Source organism: Ursus maritimus, unplaced genomic scaffold (genome assembly GCF_017311325.1).
Source record: "Ursus maritimus isolate PB19 unplaced genomic scaffold, ASM1731132v1 scaffold_9, whole genome shotgun sequence".
NCBI lineage: Eukaryota > Metazoa > Chordata > Mammalia > Carnivora > Ursidae > Ursus > Ursus maritimus.
The window spans coordinates 74,486,025-74,493,244 of record NW_024427107.1 but is presented as its reverse complement, the minus strand read 5'-3'; positions in this window follow the sequence as shown (position 1 = coordinate 74,493,244).

Here is a 7,220-nt window from a genome sequence, read left to right as displayed (position 1 = left end):
CCTCTGGTCTTTGGAGGAATAGACTGGAGAGTGAGTCCTGAGCCGCAGGCTGAACATGGGAGAGGTTCAGGAGATCTGGATCTAGCTGGAACTGCAAGTGGTTAGCAATATGACCACAGATGAAAATTTGAGCTCTCTGAACCTCAGCGTCCTCAGACATGCAATATGGCACAGATGTCTACCTTCCATGCATGGTTGCTATGAGGAGCTGTGGTAATTAATGTGGAATGTTCAGTTGTCACCATGTTCTTCTGCCCAGAGAGTATTCTGGTGGAAAAAAACCATAATCCATGCAAATATAAGTAATTTCTAAGTAACACTAGTCTTTCACTTTCATATATATATATGTGTGTGTCCATGAAGGGAATCCATAGCTCCCTCAACATCTCTTAGAAACCTTTTTTTCCCTTTAATACCTACTGCTCTCACCCCTAAGCCCTGACTCCATTTGCCCCCTTTTGCCTTCTACTACTCTAACACTCCCCCTGATTCTCCCTTTCAAACATCCAAGAATCAGAGGCACCTGGGTGGCACAGTCGGTGAGGCCTCAGACTCTTGCTTTTGGCTCAGGTTGTGATCTCAGGGTTGTGAGACTGAGCCCTGCATTGGGCTCCATGCTCAGCACGGAGTCCGCTTGAGATTCTTTCTCTCCCCTCCCCTTGCCCCTTCCTCCCACCCCCCTACTCTCTCTCTAAAATAAAAATAAATAAATCTTTAAAAAAAAGTCCAAGAATCTGTCTCAACAAACAGCACCTTCCTTAGAATATAATGTTGCGGTGAAGACAGACAACAATAGTACAGACAGAGGTGTATGTGTGTAAGGTAAGTGTGCTAATGCTTGGTGTATACTAGAGTTTCCATAAATAGCAAAACGATTATTATTGTTACTTTCTTGACTTTTGGCAAGCCCATTTAGACCCTTGGGTTGAACTTCCCGTCTCTGATTAGTGGGGTAATAAAATATTTTTCGACGGACTTTAATGAGGATTATACAAAATGACCTATGCCGTGTTCACAAATTGGTGTATATGAAGAATTCTTCTATGATATACTTACTTAATAAGATGAAAGAAATAACATTTGTACTAGGAAATTATTGCCTTCTTATTACTCAAGGTTCTTGATCAAATACTTCCCTTTTTGCTTCGAGAAACTGATAATAGTGTTATACATAGGAAGTAGTCAGACCAATGATTGCCCATTAAGTAATAACTGTTAATGTCATTGTTATCTTGCCAATGAAACTTGATGTTATTCAAATCTCTCTCCTTAGTTCTTCTATATCTTGAGTATATCTACTAACTGTCTCTTGTTTCCTACCATCAACCCAAATACTTCTATAGCTATAATATTGATAATAATGATCATTTTATCAAACATTTACTGTGGGTCTCATACCATTTTTCTTAGGTGAGTAGGACCATTATCCACATCTTATAGGTAAAGTGCGGAGAGAGGATGAAGCTCAGCTAAAGTATATTTTTTGTAAAAGACAAGCAATAACTCAAACCCATGTATTTGCTTCCAGAGTCTCTGTCATTAGTTGTGAATGTTCACCCCCTCCCTGAGTTAAGCCCTTCTATTTCCAGCCTGAGCAATCATGAGACTCTCACATGTGGCCTCCCTGCCTCTACTCTGTCCTGTAATATGTGAATGAGATTTTCTAAAGGCAAATCTAACCAGGTAACTCCCCAGCTTAAAATACTTTGATAAGTAGATCAACAGAATAAGGTCTAATCTTGAGTATGTGACTCGACAAATCCTCATCTTCGCCTCTGGCCTACTTGTGTATTTCCATCTCTTCCCTCATCCCTATTCTGTAGTAACTGTAATCAATAGCACTGCTGGAATGTACCTTAATATTTGCACCTCTCTGTCTTTGATTATCTTTGCTGAGTTTGTTCTGCTGTTCGCCTACTCCTTTTCCCACCTAGAAAATTCCTACTTAGTCTTTGAGGCTCCACCACATCACCCAACTGTGAAGATTTTGTGACCTTCCTTAGATGAATTGAATACTTCTTCATTGAAACCTCTAGTGCCCCTTTTCTTCTTCTTTTCTAAATTCCAGGCACCATGACATGTGGGGTCCACCCAGTGTTGGAGCTGTTCAGTTGTTTGATACAGTGCTTATTTCTCCTGATAGCATAGAGTTTGTCACATAGTGGACGTTTAATAAATATTGCCTTATTAAATAATGTAGATGTAGCAGGATGAGCTGAAACTGTCATCACTGCTCTCAGTGGCTGATAAGTTATGTGAGATTCAGAAACAGACTGTTTGGACAGAGCACCATTAACACCAGATGACTGAGAGCAGGAAGCAACATGCCAGTCGTCAGGGTTAGAATTCTGTGAGGAATAAGGCCAGTCAGTTTAATAGGAAGGACATGGGTTCTCCAAGTAGACTGTATGAAAATTTATTAGATTAAATTAATTACTTCTACTGAAAAATGATCATTTTAATGGTGGGAAATTGAGTTTCCCTTCATATTTTTAGGAGAAAATTTGCCTCTGTGTCACTGGCAGAGAGAAATAGGTTGGTCGCCATCAAATCAGGAAAAGTTTAAACGGAGAAAAACTCCATAGGACATCCTCCAAAGTTGGAAGGGAAGAACTTGCAAGATGTAAGAAGGGACTAAATCCAGGTTTCTGTTATCTGGTAGAGAAACATTGGCAAATCCTGTAGGAAGAAAAATGTCTTCCAGGGGGCCAAGGAAAGGACCAAGAGCTGTGTAGGAGCTCAGCAAAGTGGTGGCATTCAATTTTTCTACCTTCCAAACACTTACAACCAAGAGAGCAGATTAACTAAAGAAACTTTACTGTAAATTTAAATGAAATTAAACATAACTACTCAAACCTTACATTGTATTTAGACTAGAGAATGTAAGCAAGGGCATGTTCAGAAAGATTATTCTATGGTCATCTGATAAGCACTAATAAATTATAAAGCAAGAGACATATTTGGGCAACGATTATAGTTCAAGACCCAGAAATATTGATTCACTTAATTCCTGCCTTGTTATGCTAGGAGAACCTTGAAAGGCAAACCCTGTAGGCCAGAAAGACAAGCATCCTGTATGAAGATGTGCTCCTTGTGGCTCAGTCACAGCCATAATGGCAGTGGCTTAGCGTTTGTATTCCTTGTCCAGAAATACATGGAATCATCTAGTACTTCTATGGATTTCATAAATTTCATGGTGATGGCAGCTAAATAATAAGGCTAAGAACATCTCCCATTTACTGATGCTCTCATATGCCTGACACCATGATAAGCTCTCCACTCAAGTATCTTCGCCCTGTATAAGATGCTGTCAATATAAATTTTGGTATCCCCATTTTATACGTTAATAGATTATGTTAGAGCATGTTATAGAGCTTACTCGAGGCTAATTTTCTGTAAGGTGGTGGAATTGATATTTGAATCATAGTCTATTTGAATTACAGGCTCCAAGGTCCATAGGTTTTCTTAATAGAGCATTCTTCTAATACTAACCGGTTCCCTGGTAATATTTTACATGCATACGTGTCCACTGATGAAGAGGGAAAAGTCATTGCTAGGTTGATGGAGAAAATGAGGAAAGGAAGCAAGTTTTACTGGAATCATAAAAAGGAAAGGAAGGAAAGGAAGAAAGAGAATATAAAGAAAAGAACACAGGATAAATTTAAAGTTACCAGCTAAGAACCCAGGCTTCTCACCAGATGGTTCCTAAGAATAAAGGCCCAAAACGACTCAGGGAGGATTTTCCGTAAGGCAGTTAGGTCTCCCAAAATTTCTCAGCTCAGTAAGTGCAAATTAAATGTAAAAATAGACATTTCCCATAACATCCCCTATGTAATCTTGTACATTTCAAACTTCAGAAGGAGACAGGATAAAACTGAGTGGAGCTGTCAGAATGTATGGGCCAAATCTGATGCAGCCACCACCAGGACGGGGAGTTGCTGGTCGGAGCTCAAACGCTTCTGTTCGCCTTTAAAATCATTTTTTATAGCCTTCCTCACACGCCTTCTGTGTTCCTAGACTCAGAGTGCCTCTCTGACAAGGACGGTGATTGCTTCTCAGTGCCCACCATGCCTGAGCTCCTGCCCAGCACATAGCTGGTGCTCAGTGCTTCCTATTTTTCTTCAAATCTGGCCCCTGCCATATGGAAGAGATTAACTAATCACTCAGCCCCTCTTTGTCTCAGTTTCTGTATTTGAGCTCAAGTAGCAGTGATAATAACACCTGTCTCAGAGTTATTGCCAGCAGTGTTTGAAACAACATGTAAAAATGCATAGCACAGCAGCTAGCTCTGTGCTGAAAAATAGACTCAAGGCTAGGGCTTGGAGGATATGCAAGCTGAATAAGACACTTCCCTGATTTCAAAGGATTTATAATCTAGCAGGAGGAGAAGGCAAATGTGAAAGAAGTTGGTACAATAGAATGAGCTTTGAAGTCAGACATTGGCTTAAAACCTGTTTTCCCACTTACTGCGTGATCTTAGACTATTACTTAAAATCTCTGCACCTCGTGATCAGCTTAAGTAAAAGGAGCCCATAATACTATCTCAGGGAGGTGTCGCAAACATGAGAAATACTGTGGGCTGTGGACTTTGCAAAACACGTGGCATATTACACTCAAAAATAGCATGCATTATGGTTTTATTAATTTGGATAATAAGAACTCATGAAAGCAATGATGCAAGAATATATATAATAAATGTCAATGGAGGGGCATGAATATATTTGATACCGAGATAGTTCAGAAGAGGGGTACCTTCAGTTGGAGAGAGAACATGAAAGTAATTAAGATAGGATTTTAAGAAACAGAACATGGGGAAAATTTCAAGCAGAAAGCAGAGCTTGAACAAAATGGTGGGTTCAGGAAAGTCGGCACGGACTTATACGATACTAGTTTGTTCATTTTTTTTTTTTTTAAACAGGGCATACAATGTGGAATAATGGAAAAGATTGAGGCTTGATTTAAAAGCTAAGGTGATTGTGTGTATTGAGAGCAGGGGCAGTTGTTATTGTAGCTGTTTTGGAAGGTCTAGAGATTTCAAATGTCAGGAAGTATACTGGGGATAAGAACAATCAGAAGAATACATCAACAGCCCAGCCAGTAAGGATTAGAAGTAAGGACAATGGCTAGCATGATGAGTGTTTACTATGTGACTGACAAGCAATATTTTAAATGCACTGTTTTTTACGCCCTCACATTATGTACTGTTTTAATCTATATTTTGCAAACGAGGAAACCAAGGCTGAGAGAGGTTGAGTTAGAGATCTAGGCCAAACATCAATCAAGCCATTTTGGGCCAAGCATTCACATGAAACCTGTTTCACATCAAAATCCATATTCTCAGATGTTTTCACACACTGGATTATATTTTTAAAATTCTAGATGAAGAGACAAGTTGAAACAAAGGCATAGTCATGGGGACAATGTCTGGGCTTTTTAAAGAAGTGAACTATTTTATGCTTACATTTGTCTCCCTGCCTTGGAGCATGAACTCCAAAAAGTTAAACACACATTAATATCCCACATACTAAACACATAATGTGTTTGCTGAATGACTGAGTGAGTCACGGTGCATGTTTTCTGCCAGGCCTGATGGGCGTGGAGGACACTGGCAACAATAGTCAGGCTCTTCTCCCCTAGCTAGGAGCTCTCCCATGCCAGTATGCGGGAAAGGCGTAAGATACAGGCTTGTCCTTAGAGAGTGACATGGCTAACCGTTGCATGTCCACCTTGTTCTTAAAATCCCACAATGACTCCTTATTGTCCCCAAGGTTAAGTCCAGCTTTAGGACATGGCAGAAGAAGCCCCTGTGGCATGAACTCTGGTTAGACTTCAGGACAGATATCTTCTACTTTTCCATATACCAGGGGTCAATGTACTGATTCATTAACATCACTGAAACATATCACACTATTTCACGTTTCCTTGGCTTTTTACTCGTCATTTCTTTAAGCTGGAGTACATGTACTTTTTCAGGCTGTTTTTACCTGCTGCTTCCTGTCTGGGCTCTTCTTAGGACAACTTAGCTCACAACACATGGTTGGTAGCTCTCCCTTTTCCACCACATGCTTCCTTATCCCTCCACTCTTCTTTCCCACTGTACCGTGAAGACCTCTTTTCTGCTTCCTCAAGCTCCAGCACCACACACAGCCCCTGAAAGTCATACAGAATATTCACCGTGTTGAGATACTTATATAGCATTGAACACTAAGAATTTAAATGTATTTATATTCCTAAATATGTTTTCTCCATCAGACCATAAACTAATTGAAGATAAGAGAAATACCTTAATTAACTTGATATCCATAGTTGGCAAGTGCTGAATACTGTTTATTCATGAAAGCATCATAATTATTCCCTCCTAAACCGTAACCCTACCCCAGACGGACTGCTCACTCTCATCATCTTACCACCAATGTAATAACCGTCACCATAACACCCCCATCAGTCTTTCACCACCAACACCACTAATTCACTATCACCAGACCAATTTCATTTGGAGGACAAATTTTAAATGCTTTGCAGTGAGATGTAAGGTTGAAATCATGGTTTATCGGTGATTATCTGAGTGATTCTGCACAGTGTCTTTATCTCTAAAGGAGACATAGCAATGCCAATCTCCTAGGAATAAAATGGTGATTAAACAAGAAAGGACTGCAAATGCTTAGTGCAGTGCCAAGAATAGAGTAAGGGAGGCGTAGTTAACTACAGGGTATTTACCTTTTGCTTCCTCTGTTTCAGTTCATACTCTTGATCAAGCGGATGTCCCAGTTCCCTTCTCAAATTGAACAGAGTATGACAGTAAACGTGACTTTGGTGATCACCGGGCCCATGCATTAGAGATGCAAAAGAGGGGATACATGAAAGATACTGAAGAGATCGAAGTGATAGGAGTCAATCTCTGCTGAACATTGGGTAAGAAAATGAGCTCCTCATTTTATTGCCTTCTGTTTGGAAGAACAGAGAATATCAATGATGTGTAAGAGGTCCTTGATAATTGCATCTCCCTAAAGACTGTCTTTGGCCTGAAGGTTTTTATCCTTTTTCACCATAGAAGTATTTATGGCTGAAATCCACTTTATCATCATAACATGGCTATTACAAGCCTTTCTTGCAGACTGAACCCCTCTCCTATAATCTGCTGGCATGTTGGAAAGCACAGAATCTAGAACAAAGATTCAAGGTTCTGTGAGCCTTAGGGTCTCCACATATGAATAAGACCC